The sequence below is a fragment of the Taudactylus pleione genome, unplaced genomic scaffold (genome assembly GCF_031769625.1).
Source record: "Taudactylus pleione unplaced genomic scaffold, aTauple2 ptg000127l, whole genome shotgun sequence".
Classification (NCBI taxonomy): domain Eukaryota; kingdom Metazoa; phylum Chordata; class Amphibia; order Anura; family Myobatrachidae; genus Taudactylus; species Taudactylus pleione.
The window spans coordinates 18,650,239-18,669,845 of NW_028284529.1; positions in this window are offsets into that span (position 1 = coordinate 18,650,239).

Below are 19,607 nucleotides of genomic sequence, written 5' to 3' on the forward strand. Positions count from 1 at the left end.
AAAAAATGACATGGTGCCCCCCTCACCCCCCCAAAAGCATAACCAGCACTGGGCTCTTTGAGCCCCGCTGGTTCAAAAAATACAGGGTCTTGAACCCAGTGCTGGTTCTAAAAATACTGGGAAAAAATTGTGTGGGTTCCCCCGTATTTTTAGAACCAGCACTGGGCTCCACTTGCAGGGTGTTAATGGCACAACCTGGCTGAGAGGCAATGGCTCACCTCTCTCAGCCAATGAGAGTTCAGCCAATCCATTTCTATGGAAATACGAAATATTAAAACCTACGGTGCGTATGTACTTCCTTTTTTAATATTTTTTTAAGAAGGGATAGTGGCACCATTTATGCCCTACATGCTGGTACTTCTGGAATGTGGGGATGCTTGCTGGGACCATTACCCCCTGTATTTATAGAACCAGCGCTGGGTCCAGGAACCCAGTGTTGGTTCATTATATATGGGGAACCCCTATGTTTTTTAATATGCAGTGATTTGAAGTGTGAAGTCATGTTTGAAAACCATGCGAGTTGCCCTTTAGTAATTTCCCAAATTGCAATTTCCCCCAGGTCTGCCCTAACGCGTGTGCATGAGAATCTTGAAGTACCACAATATCTAATTTTTTTTCCATACAGCACATGTGCAAACATGTGGGGAAGAATGTCCGTAGGTGGCACCGGGAATGTAAGTACTCATAATGCCATCCTTAGAAGGTTATATGTGTTACTTTACAAATGACAGAAAGATCAGCTTTTTGTCACTTAGCTAGTTAACAAAATGCATTGCCACCATAGCAAATATGGCAACTATGTTATGTCACAGTCAGTTAAGCATCACTGGAGAGATCTCTGATTTCTCTTCAAAAAGCCTTTTTTACATCTTGAGAAGCAGGACTAAACCCTATTTTGCAAAAAATGCCAGAAAGGGGATTTTACAACTGCATACATTAACCCATTACTCCACTAACAGGAAATGTAATTTATTTTGAATATCTAATTACTTTTTGAACATTTTACTAAGAATATTTACTATAATCTTTTGCATTCAATAAAAAGATTTTGAAAAAATAGGCATGTTATAATTTATTTATTAACATTTATTTATATAACATAAGGTTAATTCACAACACTTTAAAAAAACACATTAAACAAGAACCACTTGCTTAACATGTTTCCACCTAAAAGGTCTACCAGAATTGCTGCTAATAGTGGGATCTAATGGACACGGAGAATCATGTTTTATGTGGATCCAAACCCCATTGACGTATTTTCACGTGCTGTATTTCTCACCATTTGGTAGATGAACTGGGTCACATATTATATGGATTTTTTCTTTTATTTTTATTGTAACTTTACATGTGGATGTTGTAATTAAAATTGATTTTAGAAGGTAGTGTACAAGGTTTGTTTCTTTCTCCCCTTTTAATAATATAAAATTAACCTGAGAGCACATCTGAAATTGGGGTGAAGCAATTTTAAAAAAACTACTACATGCTGGTCTTGTACTTATTTCCAGTAAGGGTATTACCTTGTGGTGTGGAGAAAAAGGCACATGTTACCTGGAAAGTTTCACGGTTAAAGAAAAACACCAGTCTCTAATTAGCAGATTGGAAGATTTGTTTATCTGGACATATACTATACCACCTAGTTTAATTTCCTCACAAGAGTGTTTTAAATATTGTCCTCATGTATACTACAATATGATCTGTATTTTATTTTTATATTTGTATACAATGGATCAAGAGAAAAAGTACTCAGTAATATCAATTCCTTTTCTTGTATTGCTTTTATATACAAATTGATGGATTGATTTATTGGTGTTTTTAGCTGCTGGTACTTTTGTGTGGTAAATGGAGTTTAGCATCCCAATCCATTCTGTGATAATTTTACAATTGGATTCAATATAATTAATAAATCAAGGCTCTCACTTCCCTGTGGTTTTATAGATTCAGATCAGAACCCTTGGAGTTAGCTTTGTATGTGGAAAAGTAGTTAAACTTGAATCCTTGTTAGACTTCCTACTCATCTAGACCACTACTAAAATGATATGCTGGGTACTTGAGAACAAACAGATATGATACTCTATCCAGCATTCTCCTAAAATACGGTATCAGAAGCACAACAGGTATAGTTTCTTTATGATACTGTACTAGATAGTACAGGTGTCAGCCTTAAGGAGATGTTGATACTGGAGTGCTGCACAGTACTGAGAGTAGAATGTAGTTGAATGTACACATGCTGGAATGGGTGTGAAGTGCAGAGTAGCCCAGATTAGAGGCTTGAGATAAATGTGGACTGAACAGATGATGTGGGATGCACATATATGCAGGTACCTGGAGATTGAGTCTGATACAGTACACACTTGAATGGAGATCACTGGCAAAGTGTAACACAGGTATCCTAACATGAGCTCAGTGAGGACAGAGACCTCCCTTGGAGCAGAAGAGTGAGTGGGCAAGCCCAAGCTGGCTCTCATTTCTTGCTCCAAGTGCCCTGCCCTTCAACTGGCTGGTGCGCAACCCACTCCATGGACATTGGCAGCTGGGGAGTTTGACTGGGGCATTACACTTAAATACAGATCACTGTCAAACCATAATGCATGTGTCCTAAGGTGAGCTCAATGGTGTACAGAAACCTCTTGTGGAGCAGAAGGGCTATATAAATGCAGAACATGGGAGGCTGAGGCAGATTCACTATGTAAATGCAGAACACTGGAGGCTAAGTCAGATGCACTTTAATAGCCCAGATCATTGAAGGCTGTGTCAGCTGCAGAAACTGGAACAGATTTTGAAGCCACTGCATCCAGAAGCCAGGAGACTGTTCTATGGGAGCAGAGTGTTGTTTTGTAAATGAGCTGGGCACAGGAGACTCTTTAAATAGGGCACTCCCAGCACCTATAAGCTTAGCAGGTTTTGTGAGCATGGCTGCTGTAATCTTGTTGGCAGATGAAGTCATGTGGGAGAACCCAAGATGGCCGTGCCCATGCTCCACCGCCACAGGAACTGACAAGTGGCTAAATGCCTGGCAAACACGCAGCAATGCCCGAACAAGTCTAAGGGATTCCAGAAGTGACCAGGGAGGGTATGGATTGCATGGATGTGACACTTCTTGACCCATTAACTGGGCTAAGACCACAATGTGTGACAAGGACAAACAGACAAATATTTGTTCTGCTTGCATGTGGTGGCTGGAGCAGATCAAGACAGGGAGGGTAAACAGGAAAAGTAGAAATTGTAGTGTATATAAGAAGTGGATCACATCATTAGTATTAATGTGTCATTGTGGATTTGGGTGTAGCAAGGTAAGGTGAGTCTGAAAACAAGTAATACCCCTTTCAGACATACTGAGATTCCCAGGATTTTGGCCTGCCTTGGACAAAATTCCCGGGTCTCATGTCTGTGTGAAAGGTACCTACCCGGGAACTCGTTCCCAGGTAGCCACCCCCTAAGTCCCGGGAAATTACACTGCTTCTGACTGAATGGTGCTACCTGGGAATTTACTACTCCCGGGCAGCACCAAGCAGCTTTTGCATGTAGCTGACAGTGCAGAGTGTCCTATAGAATGCTCAGTGCTGCTTTGAGTTGACAGCACAGAGCATCCTATAGGATGCTCAGCGCTGGTGCTCACCACCCCCAGCACTGGCTGGCTGTGCCACAGCGGCAGCCCGCACTCCCGCTGGACCACCAGGGAATTAAAATAAATGTTTAAAAAATTATAATAAATTAAAAACTGCATTACGATTGGCCGGCTTTTGGCTGCTTAATGATGACATCATCATCAGCCAGAGCGGGGATAGGCTAGGAGGAGCAGACGGCAGAGAAGAGGCAGGTAAGCAGAAAAACCCTGCTCTTGTCTGAAGGGGTCTACCTGGGAATTACCCAGGTAGACATTCAGTGGCGGGCTGGGCCAGGTGGCAGGGTGCCATGTGCCCCCCGGGCCGCAGCGTCATGCGGGCCAAGGGCAGTCTGTGTCACTGTGACACAGACTGCACCGATTGTGTACTGCTGACCGGACAGAGTTCGGTTAGCACTACACAGCACAAACACACAGCCGCCGGAGCCGGCAGCTGTGTGTTAGCTGTAATCAGCAGCCGCTGAGAGTCTGTCAGACTCTCATCGGCTGCCGCTGCTTCCACTGCAGGAGCCATCTTCCGGCTCCTGCAGTGGGTAATGGGAGAGCCGTCATCATGACAACATCTCTCCCATAATGCAAAGTGGCCAGAGGAGCCGGTGGAAGCGTCGGGACCAGGAGCAGGAGTTTCAGGTAAGTGGTTTTTTTTATTAAGTCTCTCTCTACTCAGGGGGGACTACTGGGGGCACTACCAGGGAGGGGATTTCTATGGGGGCACTACCAGGGGGGATAACTACTGGGGGCACTACCAGGGGGGTGGATTACTACTGGGGGCACTACAAGGGGGGGGAATACTACTACTGGGGGCACTACAAGAGGGGGACTACTACTACTGGGGGAACTACAAGTGGGGACTACTACTACTGGGGGCACTACAAGGGGGGGGCTACTACTGGGGGCACTACAAGGGGAGGGGACTACTACTAGGGGCACTGCATAGGGGGGAGGGGACTACTACTAGGGGCACTACATAGGGGGAGGGGACTACCACTGGGGGCACTGTGATGGACCACTACTGGGGGCTCTATATAAAGGACAATACTGGAGGTACTGCATAGGGGGGAGACTACAACTGGGGCCACTATTTAAGGGACATTGCATAAGGGTTACCACTATTGGGGGCACTGCATGGGGGGTGGACTGCTACTGGGGGCCCTGCATAGGGGGTACCACTTTTGGGGGCACTATATAAAGGGCTTACTACTGGGGGCACAAGGGGCACTAAACAGGGGGGACCACTACTGGGGTCACTATATAAGGGGCTTACTACTGGGGACACAAGGGGCACTGCATAGGGGGGATCACAACTGGGGGCACTACTGGAGGCCTGCATAAAGGTGTTATCTCCTGTGGCACACGGGGGCACTGCATATGGGCAGTACGACAGGGGGCTGCCCCTAATCTTTATTTTTACCTTACATTAATCCCATATGGACCTGCCTCCTCCCTGAAACACTTGAAGGGGGCGGCGCCGTACCACTCACGTTCTTCGGTCACACTGGCTATGCGCTACTCATCTGCCAGGACCGCCTGCATGCATTTGCCCCCCAGGCTAAAAGTTGCCAGCCAGCCCCTGTAGACACTGTAGTGTGAAAGGGGGGTCTCGACCAAATACCCGGGAATTTGCACATGAGAAATTCCCGGGTCTGAGCAGGAAATTTCCCAGGTTGTATAACTAAAAGGGGTATAACTCAGAAATTAACAAAACAAAAAATTAATAGGTGAATGGTGAAATGAATTGTCATGAATTCTGTGAATTTTGACACAAGACCCAGAATGCAAAACATTGGGTTTAGTGGGTGCAGCAGCCAAAATAGATGGTAACAGCAATAACACTTTAGATCAGTGGGATTATCAGCCAAGCAGAAATGGCATCAACATTTAAAGCAGAAGTCATTGGGAGTAGCAGCCAAAGAGATAAAATAAAAAAACAGTGAGAGTTGAGCTTTGCTATTGGGTATCAAATGTCATAATGTAAATATTCATTATGTCAATATAACAATGTCAATTTGGCCTAATAGTCTGCACTTACCATGTCGACATTCATCATGTAGACAGTGCTGATATGTCAACATGTTGCAATGATGACTTTTCATCTCTGGTGACCCAGCAGTGACTTACCTGCTCCCAGTGGCTATAGCAGTGTCCCAGCAATAATGTGACCATCACTTCCAGGTCAGACCTCCGTTGAGTTTGAGTGAATATTTCTCCCTTTTCCCTAAATCTCTTCCCCTCCCTCCTGCAGCCTAACCCTACTGTCAACTTTCTGACAATGTTCACAATTCACCTGTTGACATTCTGAACATTTTGACACATTGCCTGTTGACAATTTTTAACAAAGTCGACATCATGATGTCGAAAATATAAATGTCTACATTCTTTTTCTCTACCTTTCTGACTACACCCTGAGCACTATGGGTCCTGAATTCAAACATATATGGCTGCTACAATTAGGGTTGAGCGCAGTTCTGCAGCTGAAAATACATGGGTTTTTAATATACACTAAAATATCCTTGTTTTTGGTGTTTTGTCAGTACTCATCATGTGGAGAATATGAAAAAAATTAGATGCAGGGCATAGAGCTGAGCTATTGTTCAGCTAACTCTAGCTGCTGTCCATTTAAATGATGCAGTATGTTACAATAAATGTAACAATTATATAACCATGCACTGATGCAATAAGCAAAGAAATGGAAAAGTGGTATAATAAATGTCAATAAAATCATTTTGAAGTCTGCAGTCCATTAAATACATTCTATGCTTTTGTTACTGGCACAGACAGAATACATTAAACAATAAAGATCTCTGTCTACAATCAATACAATTCATTCAGATAAGTCAATGAACCTCATGTCTGAAATATTTCTTGACAACATAATATGTATTGTCTAAAAGGGTATCTAGAAGCAATACAAAAATGTATCTGAGTATTAATATACAGTAAATGGTAGACTTCAAAAAATCAGTACATTATTTACTCACTCACTATGACCAATAAAGTTGTACGACTTGGATACATGAAAGGCAGCCAGACAAACTGGTTCTGAAGTTTAAACGTTTAAGTTTGGGCATAAAGTCAGAAATGACTTTAAAATAGAATTCAATATTATAAACCAAAGCCCATCAACAGTGCCAGGAAACAGTTCACTGAAGCAATTCTCACCTCAATGAATTGTATACTGTACACTGCGGCCACAAAGCCTATTTAGTGAATATGTCATACTGAAATCTTGTTTGATTGAATAAAGAGGTTATTAGATATATTATTATAATTAATTATTATTATTATTATTATTATTATTATTATTATTAATTTTCTCCATTGTGTTGGTTTTATTCAAAACTGGGGCTGTTTTAAAGTTGCACACAAGTCGGCCGCAAGTGTAACATGGAAATAAATGCAGATATTCATCTGCATGCAGAGTTGCAAGTATTTATGTGACCACACTGCCCCCATCCATCCACATGTGCCAAGATCACTATTAGAACGCATTTGCACCAGCCCTATACCAGGTGCAAAAACTCAATCTAAAATCAGAAGGATCTCTGTGCATGTTCATCTCCGTATACCAACAATTCCTACAAGACCATAACATGGCCGCAGAACACATACACATTGTCCACAAAATTCCTGGGTCTGACGTGGGATTTGGAACACGGTTCCAAATCAGGACAAGCCTGGGACAGACCCCATTCACATTGCAGCTCAACCTGGATTATTCCTGGGTCTGTTTACACTGCAGAGTTAATTTTTCTGCTGACACTTGGAGAGGACATAATCTCTAAGCGACGGTGGGCTGGCTGTGAATGGAACCCGACACTGCCCTGTAACCCTAGTCAATCCTGGGTCCTTACCCTGCTCACTACCCAGGTTAGATTGCCAGGTCACTGGACCTGAGTTATTTTGCAGGGGAGTGTTTACACTGAGCAGCAAACCCGGGTCATCACAGCAATAAACCAGGTTATTTGGGCAGTGTAAAATGGGTTTTAGCCATGTGTGATATCCAAACTGCCACCCAGTTACACCCATTCAGACACAAATGGAGATGTGACTGAGTTTTTGTATGACTCCATGTCACCCATACTTGCTCAAAGTTACATGCTCTGAGCCATAGAGTACAGTATGTGCAATTTTAAATATCACAAATTACCTGCACCTGTGAATCGTCCCACAGTAACATGGTCAATAAAAGGATGCTCCCAGATTTAGTTGCCATAGTTCAAATCTGTGCTGTATATTGTGTGCACTGTCTATGTTTGTTGTTCTGTGATCATATACAGCTGTTTCAGCCCTGAAAATAAGTCAAGTGGTGGTGCCTATGGAATATATACAGTATGTGGTGCTGTACAATGTATGACAGATTGGAGCACAAATGTGAAGAAATCATAGGAAAACCTCATAAGAGTTTTAATCTTTTTGAAGACTGTATATGCTGAGTATAACAGTAAATTAAAGTGCATTGGTACCTTTAAAATGTAGTTAGTTAGTTGGTGGCTTATAGTGCAAATAAAAACAGGAAAGTGGTACAAAAAATGTGTATTGAAAATAACATCCAGCTGTTTGTGCTTTAATTCAAGAGTTGAGCAGCTACATTTTTGCTCCATTTCTTAGAAAAACTAACACACCCGAACTTGGGACACCCCAGCCAAATCCAGCTCTCAAATTCAGGCAAAAATTACATAATCTCAGAAATGTTGGAATCCCAGCAATGTTGGAATGTGTTTTGTATTGCATATGCCACTTCTACTTCCAAATCATATTCCTCCCTGAAGCTGCCCCACTTTTGTAAGTGGGCTGAGAGCACAGCACAGATCAGTATGATGAGCAAGATTCATCATGTTTAAAAGTAAAGGCCGATATAAAAAAAATTGTGGGGTAGCCCCCTAAAACAATAACCAGCCCTGGACCTCTGAGCCCGTTCTGGTATTGGAAAATAGGAGAAAATTGTGTGGGGTTCCCCCTATTTTCCAAATACAAACACCAGGCTGAACCAGCTGGGGGATAACGCAACAGCAGGGAGACATGCAGTGTGGGGTCCCCCTGCCAAAATTTCAACCAGCCCAGGGCTAGATTACTTTGGAAACGTGGAACCCTCTGCATTTTGTAAGTAATTCATTTGCGACAGAGGGCTATGTGGAGGAGTGTTTGTTCCATAAATGTATACAATATTCAAGGTGTTTGTCTTGTGCTTATTTGAATATTTTGTTTACAGGTTGGCTATAGGTGCCAGAGGGTCCTTAATGTCTGGGCATGCTGGCACTTGTTTTACAAGTGCCATCATGTTTGGTCAGGCTTGCTGTGACCTATAGTTTGCCTGTAGAGAACAATATTATTAACTATTTAATTATTATTACCCACATACCTAAAGTTCTGGTAGGTGCGTAGAATAGCCATGGGCTGGTTGTCCCTCATTTTTTGAGGTACCAACTTTCTGAGGGATTTCAGCCCTGGGCTGACCAGTTTGGTGCTGTTTAGCATTATGGCAGGGGACACCATGCTATGTGTCTCCCTGCTTATAGCATTATCCACCCCAGCTGGTTCAGCCTGGTGCTGGTTTTTTGAAAACAGGGTGACCCCATGCCATTTTTCCCCCTATTTTCCAACACTAGACCAGGCTCAGAGGGCCAGTGTTGGCTACTGATTTTTAGTTAATTCTATGGTTTTAAGCATAGCAAAGCCTGTAGAGAGCATAGTGATTAGTGCAGTGTTAATCTATTGTTTATCTTTTATTCCACAGTGGTTTGTTTCAAAGGAAACTGTTGTGGAATTGAACATGACATGGCAGGTTGTCATTTAGAAACTGCCCGGGATTGTGATGAATTTTTAGTTTAGACATGAAATTTAAAACCAACCTTTAGTAAATGCTGCCAATTTGACATTGAAACTGCCATCAATTGACGGTGGTGTCTGCCGAGATCTAAATTACTCCAAACCCACTGTCTAGTAAATTTAGCATGGTGTGTATGTTTTATTTTTTTCAGATTTTCTTTACAAGCGCACTACAGGCACAATTTGGCCCTCAATATCTGTGCATGTTGGAACGTCTTTCATATGTGACATCATACAGAGGCAGGCTTGCTAAGACTTGTAGGCCACCTGTAAATAACAATATTATTAACTCTCTTATTTCCATTAACAATGCACCCACCACACATGTGTGCAGGGAATTGCCCTAGGCTTTCTGTCAAAGGATGGTTGTTCCTCAAGATGGGGGACCCCATTTTTTTAAGTTCCCAAATTTCTGAGGGATTCCAGCCATGGCCTGACCAGTTTGGGGCTGGTTAACATTATGGCAGCGGGACCCCATTCTGTGTTTCTACACATGTGTCCACATACATCTTTCCTCCATGCGCTACAAGTCATGTTAAACATAACACGTGAGCGCTGTGTGACTTGGTAGCACTAAGCATCTTTTGTGCAACTTTTTTCCCTTCAAATTCATCTTATTCACAAACTATTTAGAAAGGATGCACAAACAGCCTCTACTGATTAAAATAATATGTAGTATGCCCAGGGTTATTTTACTGGAAGAACTGTGGGTAGAGCTACTGGGGGTGGAGCTATAGAAGAATAATTATGGATTAAATATACTGTGTGTGTATATATATATATATATATATATACATACATACATACAGTGGCGTAAATTCATCCCAGATGCCCAGAGGCAAGTTATAATTTGGTGCCCCCCTTAAAAATAGGAAAGATAAATATGGTGCATATCTATGTATCTATGTATCTATCAGCACAAAAACACTAATATAGAAGATGTGAATTTGTTTCTATTAGGCCTATTTACTAAAGTAATCTTGCAGGATATCCCCCCAAAACACCCCTTTTCAGATATATACAGCCATACATTAGTCACAGATAAAAAAGTGACCTGTATAGTGCAATTAGCATGAGGCTCAGAGTCCTCCTAATGGAGGCAAAAGCCATCTGATGTGGGCTGGGGAGCCCTCCTGATACCATTGAGAAAGGGGAAAACCACCTGATGTGGGGGCCTTGAGGACTGAGTTTGAGTCAAGATACTGTGAGACTGATACTACTATGATGGAACTACAAATCACAAAATGCCCAGTCTACTGCCGACTGCTTCACATGCTGGGAAGTTGCTCTATCAAAGATCTGCCCACAGAATCAGTTGCTGATGACCTAGGCTGCCGTCTCGCATGCTCTCTTACCCGCAGCTCCGTCTGGTGCATCCTTGTTGACATCCAGCTCCTGGAAGATCTGCAGCAGCACCTAAGGTTAGGCACACTGCACAGTTCCCCAGTTAAAGCTGCCACTAGGAAGGAGTGGGAAGGGGAGTTGTGGGTGATGGGGGCACCAGAGTCAAACTGGCATGATAAGCTGCTGAGGAGCAATGACATCAATGAGCAGGGAAATGCTATAGATAGATGGAAGTGGCATCTGATGGTCTGACACTGAGCCCTCTACTAGTATATGGTCATGGTAGCTTCTCAGCTGCCGGGAAGAGGTACCATTGGGTGACTGTTATGGTACACTTTGGATACATAGTTCTGCCCCTGTGTGTGTGTGTATATATATATATATATATATATATATATATGTGTGTGTATGTGTTTAAATATATATTATATATACATACAGTGTACATAGCATTAAGAAAATAAGTGACTCAAATGGGACTTTAAAATAAAACTAATCTTGTGGAATATACAGATTGGCCCAAGACATTATGTCATAGTTAATGAGAGGTTCAGGAACTGGGTTTCTGCTTGTTCCTGCTGAAAAATACAACTGGGCATGCCTATATTCTGTGTGCAACTGCAGGTGTATCTGCATACGAAATACTGCAATGTCTGGCATGCTGGAACTTGTTATTCCACAAGTGCCATCATGCCAGAGCAGGCTTGCTAGTATTTGCAGCCCACCTGTAAAGAACAATTTTCAACTTTTTTATTACCATTAACAATGCACCCACTGCCCATGTGTTTACGGAATAGCCTGGGTTTTCAGTCAAAAGTTGGTTGTCCCTCAAGTTGGGGGACCCCATTTTTTTCCCCAACTTTTCAGGGGATTTCAGCCCAAGCCTGACCAGTTTGGGACTGGTTGACATTATGGCAGTGGGATACCATGCTGTGTGTCTTCTTGTGATAGCTTTACTCTCCTATCTGGCTGGCTCAGCCTAGAGCTGGTTATTGGGAAATAAGGGTACCACACACCATTTATCCTCTATATTCCTATGCTAATCTGGGCTCAGTTTTCTGGGCCTGGTTACTGATTTGGGGGTGGGAAACCTATTAACAGTTTCGTCTATTTTGAAGTTACTAATTATTTATTATATTTCTAATATTACTGGCTTGAATCATGTGTGTTGACCTGAGGCCTGTGATTTGCTGATTGGTATAAGTTTAATGGTGATCTAGATTTCTACTAGACTTTACTCCAGCAGTAATCACCTGTACTGGCCTGAGGCCTATGATTTGCTGTTTGGGAAAGTATGTGGATAATATATTATTTGTTCTACTAAGCTAATGTAGGCTATTAGTTTTTGATTAATGAAAATATTCTACAGGATCACATAGTTTATTAAACTGCCTTCCTGTCTGCCATTGATGTACCACTATGTTTCATAGATTTGTTACTGTACATTGTTTTTAAAATGCCATGTGTTTGTGCCACTGCTCTGTTGCTTAGTAATAAATGTTATTGATGTTAAAAATTCCGTTGATACAAAAACAGGCTCACATTACATAATTATTGGTGTTTTTATCAATTTGAAAGAAATCCAAAACATTTGAGGGTAGTTTTGCTAAAACAAAAACACAGCAATGATTTAGAACCAAATCTAAAACTTGGGGGTCTGCTCACATCTGTAATGTAAACATACCGTAATGTATTTTGTATATTTCACAGTTTTGTAAAAAATAAACATTGAGAGGGTGAAACAATTAACAAATTCAACAAATTCCATTACACTGAACCCACACATTTTTATTTTTGCAATAGTAATGCCCATACAAAATTGTATAAAGACAGAAATGCCTTTTTTATAAATATACATACTGTAGCAAAACAAAGTTGAACAAATGTATATTTTAGACAAATTTTATTTCCTTATAACATCTCTTCTAATGACATTTTGTTTAGATTAGCAATAAATGATTTAATTAATTGAACAGATTAATTGAAATTCTAGCAATTTACTCAATATTGCAATTTGTCCCATACATTAGACCTAGGATATTCACTAATCTGTACTTTTTTGTTTAATTTTTGATAATGTGGAATTCATTAAAATTAATAATATTGTATACTTTCTGTAAAAATATAAAATATAAAAGTGAACTGAAAAAAAAGAGTCAAAATTTGATTGGCATGTTGTCTTTTTCACCTCAATAAAACATTTATTTTATCAAGAGAGAAACAGTTTTCAAATAGCTTACAAAGAGTAGGTTTTCATTTTCAATAAATAGCACAAAGAATATGTGAGACATGCTGGGTTTTTAGTGACCATAATACAAAGACAAGTAAGTACTGATATACCACATATCACAATCAGATATCACTAAGCTTTTAGCAGGAAATACTACACAGACCATTTACTTATTTTTATTTATAAGCTATATAAACTTAATTGTTCTATGTATGTATATAAAGAGCCAAAATGTAAGATAAGTAAAATAATTTCTTAATAAGACAGCAGTAATGTTTATTTTATTGATTTTTTTATTTCAATTGCTAAGAAAGTAAATAGGTGGGGCAATGGAGTCAGGTGAAACTGGATTAAAAATGCAAAAACAATATCTTAAACATTCTTAATTAAAATTTACCAGTCAATCCATTTTTATTTGCATATTAATATTCACATGATTGTGTCATACAGTAGGAGGGTTAAAAACTGTTGGGAGAGGAGTACAACAGTAATAAGTCAAACCACAATGTAAAGGAATATGGAAGATATAGATATTTATAAAGCAAAATATTGTAAAATAAGCAAAATACTTAAGTACTGTGAAAAGGTACTAATATTTATCAAATACATATACTGTTTATGGCAATACTTATCTACACAGGGGAAGCTCAGTAATAATGAGGCTGATTTCTTATTTGCATGCAAGTCGCAATGTGCATGGATCTCACAGAGTTCAGCATACTGGGCATGTGGCAAATGTGAAGTACCAGGTATCCACATCTGGAGATGTATAGTACATATGAATTGATTTGTGTGTAATGAGTATTTCTGGGTGTTGACTGGGCGGTGACCAAGTGATTGCATCTAACTCTTCTGTAGCATGCTGACATAGATGGGATGCCTGTTTCAGCCTGATGTTTAGTAACCGGCAAGGGGCTGTTAAAAGTACCAATACTAATGATAATAAACAGTAATAAAGGTAGTGCTATATAGAGACAGACCACAATTTCTGTGTAATGAGTATTTCTGGGTGTTGACTGGGCGGTGACCAAGTGATTGCATCTAACTCTTCTGTAGCATGCTGACATAGATGGGATGCCTGTTTCAGCCTGATGTTTAGTAACCGGCAAGGGGCTGGTAAAAGTACCAATACTAATGATAATAAACAGTAATAAAGGTAGTGTTATATAGAGTATTCCAAAATTCCTCTATCTCTGGATGCTACAGCTGCTGCTAACATTTACCAGGTAGTGTCCTGGTGGAATATAGAAATATAGATCACAAATACTAAGCAGCGCTTGGAGCATACAATTAATAGGGAAAACGGAATCCAGGGACACTCTACATCTCCCCATATGAGAGATTGCCTCCCACAGCATGGACAATTACCGCTCACCGCACTGCTACCTGAGTTTCTCATCTACCAGCTCCACCCGGTGACTACACCAGAAACAATACAGGTATTTATCCCAGATAACTGTCCCCCCACCTGGATGTGAGACATCTACCTTTACATCATAAAGGGCTGGTACAAGGCTGTGAAAATACTCCGTATATCCTGCATTGCTCTCCATTATATCGGGACATTGCCCTGAGCTCACTTTTCTTTTACTCAGTTACCAATTGTTACCAACAGAAATAGACACTACTGACTTTGGAACTGCTTGAATACAAATTGTATACATAAGGACATTTAATCTGAGTATATGCAAGTTCATTTTGTCATTTTTTTCACTGTTTCACCCTCAGTGATATTATTATATGCATAGGCTGTGATTTTTAAATATATGTGGGGATTATCTCTCCCACCTCTTTTTTAGTTTGTTTATAACTGCATATGTAATTTTATACACTATATTGGATTATTATATGAATAAATATTTTTTTTCCCTATTATTTGTATGCTCCAAGCGCTGCTTAGTATTTGTGATCTATATTTCTATATTCCACCAGGACACTACCTGGTAATTGTTAGCAGCAGCTGTAGCATCCGGAGATAGAGGAATTTTGGAATACTCTATATAGCGCTACCTTTTTTTACTGTTTATTCTCTTGGTTTGTTTATAGTTTGTGTAGCTGCAATATGAGTTCATTCTCTTGCGTTATGGACAGAAACAGTCGGAGACAAGTGTATAAATCATTACTTGATGTAAAGGTATCCACAACCGAGTATAACCAAGATACGAGTTCTTATAAGGATTTCTTAAGTTTGGAAGATCTCCTAAAGACAGAAATGCGTCATATGCTAGACAGTGTTAATCTACAAAAATAAGTGGATAATAAAATGATTCCTAAGGGTTTGAGAATAAATAAAAATTCAATATTTGAGGATGATCCAGCTCTATTAGAGGAGTGGAACCAAATTCTAGATAATTGTTCATTTGGTTTAATGAACCTCCTAATCAAGTATAGGATGGATAAGGTAAAAGAATTAGAAAAGGAAATAGATGTACTGAAAAAGAGAATGGATACATATAGGGAACAGGAGGGATATGAGGAAAAAGGCCTTCTAATTAATAATAGAATTGAAGAATACGAAAAAACTTTAGTGGAAAATAAAAAGAAAAAGTTTATGCGAGATACAGAGGATTATAGGAGAGGTGAGGTGAGAAATTTCAAAAGATTTAGTGGCCGCCATCCTCACTATAGATCCATCACCTTTGGGAGAACAACAGAACAAAGGACATATATTAGACCTACCAACCAAGAAAAAGAGGAAAATAGACGGGTAACTAATATGACACATAGAGGGATACATAGTTTTAACAATCAAAGTAAACATAATACTGATACTCCCAGACATGATAAACATAGGGATATGGGAGCGAGACCAAAGGACAATCATTTGAGTAAGGAACCTCTCAAATATAATAAGCCTATTGAGGCTCATTTTTTATCCAGGAGGTGGGATCTGGATTGGAGGGAACAACCACAAAGGAGAACACAACAATACACAAGTCCCTACAAAAGAACAATGGTAGAAAACTCAGAGGGGGGAGAGGAGGAAGACACATTCAATGGAAGAGAAAAAACAAAACATTATTAGAAAAAAGAAAAATGGGGATTTTTAATTTATCAAATAAAATCCTCAGCCCAGATGAGATCTCAGTGCTAACCAAAGGATTAAAATTCTCCCCTACAGCTGAGCCAAACCTGTTTGACCTCTTTGTGGAACTCAACAGGTTTACTAGAAAGCTATGTTGCAAAAAGTATTTTTGCAACAAAAGTATTGAGAAGAACAAAGAGGAAGCTCTCCCTATTGTTTTAGACTCCTATGACATCCCAGCACTTAATATATTAACAGAATTATTAGGAGAATCTGATATACAAAAAGAAGAGGACAGCAGTCCACATCAACAGAATTTGCCAATATCCCTATTTTCCATCAATAATAGAGATAAGTTTACAACTAGATCAGAGTTTTACCCCATGTCCTGTAAAACCAAATATATAGATCAATTTTATAAAACCACACTGGAGGGTTTTAGAAAACTATGTAACAAGAAAGATATAAAAACTGGATTGAATCTAAACAAAAAATAAAATATTGCACTTAAGAACTTAACTAAAGATACTATAATAATTATTAAGGAGGCTGATAAGGGGGGTGGTCTCGTTATATTAAACAAAACAGACTATATACATGAATCACTTAGACAACTAGGAGATAAGAATTTCTATCAGGTTCTTCCCTCGAACCCTACTTCCTGTTTCCAGGTAGAATTACAGATAATATTGGATAAAGCATACAATAAGGGCATTATAGATAAAAAAGAAAAAAACTTTTTGTTTATTTCATTTCCGGTAACACCAACTTTTTATTATTTACCTAAATTGCATAAGTCTTTAGTCTCACCCCCAGGATGCCCAATAATTTCTGGGATAAATTCTTTGGTCTCTAATCTTTCATTTTACATTGATTACTTTCTCCAACCTCGGGTAACCATGTTGAAATCGTACATTAGGGATACTACTCATTTTTTACATCTAATACAGAATATTACATGGCAGGACACATATGCATTTTTGACACTGGATGTGTCAGCACTATATACTAGGGGTGAGTGGATTCGGTTCTACTCGGTTCCATTCAGATTTAAAAACTGAATCTTATTGGGTATCAGCTGTCACGACTTTTGGATAGCCAATAAGATTCGGTTTTTAACTCCGAACAGAACCGAGTAGAACAGAATCCGCTCACCCCTACTATATACCAATATCCCGCATGAACTGAGTGTTTCCACGATCAAATCAAGGTTGTCTAGGGATAATGATTTAACAGAGGACCATCAAACATTTATTGTGGAGTGTATACATTTTATTCTTCATCATAATTATTTCTTATTTCAGAATAATTATTATCTACAAGTAATGGGGACCACTATGGGCACCAGGTTCGCACCCAGTTATGCCAACCTCTACATGGGTGACTTTGAGTCTTCCCATGTGGAGGGTGGGCCCTGGGCTGCAAACCTGGTGCTCTACGGTTGATATATAGATTACTTATTTATAATATGGAATGGTCCTAGGGAAACAACCATTTCATTTGTGGAGTATCTAAATTCAAACACATACAATTTAAATTTTACATACACCTACAATACGTCTACCATTAACTTCTTGGACATTACATTAGAAATCCGAGATAACACTATAGTTACATCAACATTTTGCAAACCGACGGATGTTAATAATAACTTACATTTTTCCAGTAGTCATTACAGACCATGGAAAACAAATATACCGAGGGGGCAACTATTAAGAGTTTGGAGGAACTGTTCTGATCAAGAAATTTTTAATAGACAAGCAGAGAATATGATGAACCACTTTAGAGAAAGATTGTACCCGGAACCATTATTACAGAAAGCAATACAGGATACAAATAACCTCAGTCAGCTAGATGTACTATATAAAAAGGATAATGACAGGGAAAATCTATATGAAGCAAAGAAAAAAGAAAAATTATTATATATTTCTAAATATAACTGTAAGTCATCGGAGATAAAAAATATTATTTTAAATAATTATTCTATCTTAAAATGTGATCCAATTCTTAGAAATAACATTTCAAATAAACTTATGGTAATTTATAAAAATAATAAGAGTTTGAAGAACCTGCTAGTACCTAGTTTTATGAAGAATACACCTAAAAAACAGTCTACCATCAAGGAACAATGGTTGCCTAGTAGACCAGAAGGTTTTTACAAATGTGGGAAAAATCAGTGTATTACCTGTAAACATGTCTATAAGGTGCATAACAAATTTACGCCTCCATCTAGAGAGATTCAAATTAATATAAAACAATTTATGAACTGCGACACCGACTTTGTGATATACCTACTATTTTGTGATTGTCCTCTTTTCTATGTGGGCTGTACCACAAGGCCTATTAAAAAGAGATTCTTGGAACACAAACGAAATGTCATAAATTGTAAAATCAATCATAGTGTATCCAGACATTTTATGTAACGTCATAATATCAAAGAGGATTGTCTAAAAATTGTGGGCTTAGAACATGTAAGTAGCACAGATAGGGGTGGGGATCGTTATCAACGTCTATGCCAACAAGAACTATACTGGATGTTTAAGCTTAATACCATCTCTCCTGAGGGTTTGAATGAGGCGGTGGAATTGAACTGTGTTCTTTAGGAGGTGGATGTAGGGCACAAATGCAAGATCTTAGGGACTATGCGGTCCCACTATCCTGCACAGTGCCCCGCACCACCCATTTTAAATCGGGCACCACCTAATGCCACCATATAATACTGTACTGGCATCTAGACCTTATACTCTATCTATTGGGAGTGTGATGTGTATGAATGATAAAACATATAAACATCAAATGTTCTTTTTCATAGGAACTAATTTATACCTAACAAGGGAATACTATTGTTTAGGGGTCAATACAATACAACATCTCTGTATGTAGAACATAGGGGAGATGGATTATGTTTCCATTACCCTTTGCTTAAATTAGGTCTTTTCCTCTCTGTGAAGTAAAGCAACACTACTTAGAATATTTTTTCACATGTAGTGTTGAAATTACCTTCATTAGATTTCTAGGGAGAGAAGTCTATACGTATATATTAATATAATAAGATAATTATTTTAATTATTAGCATTATGTATCCCATTATTTTCTTTTATTCTATAGTTTCAGTACGAACAGGATTGTATATTATATGTTAAATAAAAGATGTACCTATGTGCAATGGATATACTTGTATACAAATGAATGTTTTATGCATTGTCCATACAATTATCAAAAAGGGATATATGTCCCCAGAAATAATATTAAATTTGTGTTTATAATAATTATATACTTTCTGGTTGTGGATACCTTCTCATGCTGTGTTTGTATTTAAATAAATTTTTGAGTGCTAAATGAATTAAGAATTGCGGTACTATATAATGAAAAGACTCTATAAAAATGCAAAAAAACTCTGAAATTAAGATCTAATATGCCACCCATGATCTCCAAATATTTTTATAGTTTTATATTTTAATTATTTCATGCTCTCTAGAGTGTTGTCTGCACATTATAGTAAATTTAAAAGTAGGATTGTAATTGTATTAGTATAGCGCTGATTATTATAAAACCATGTG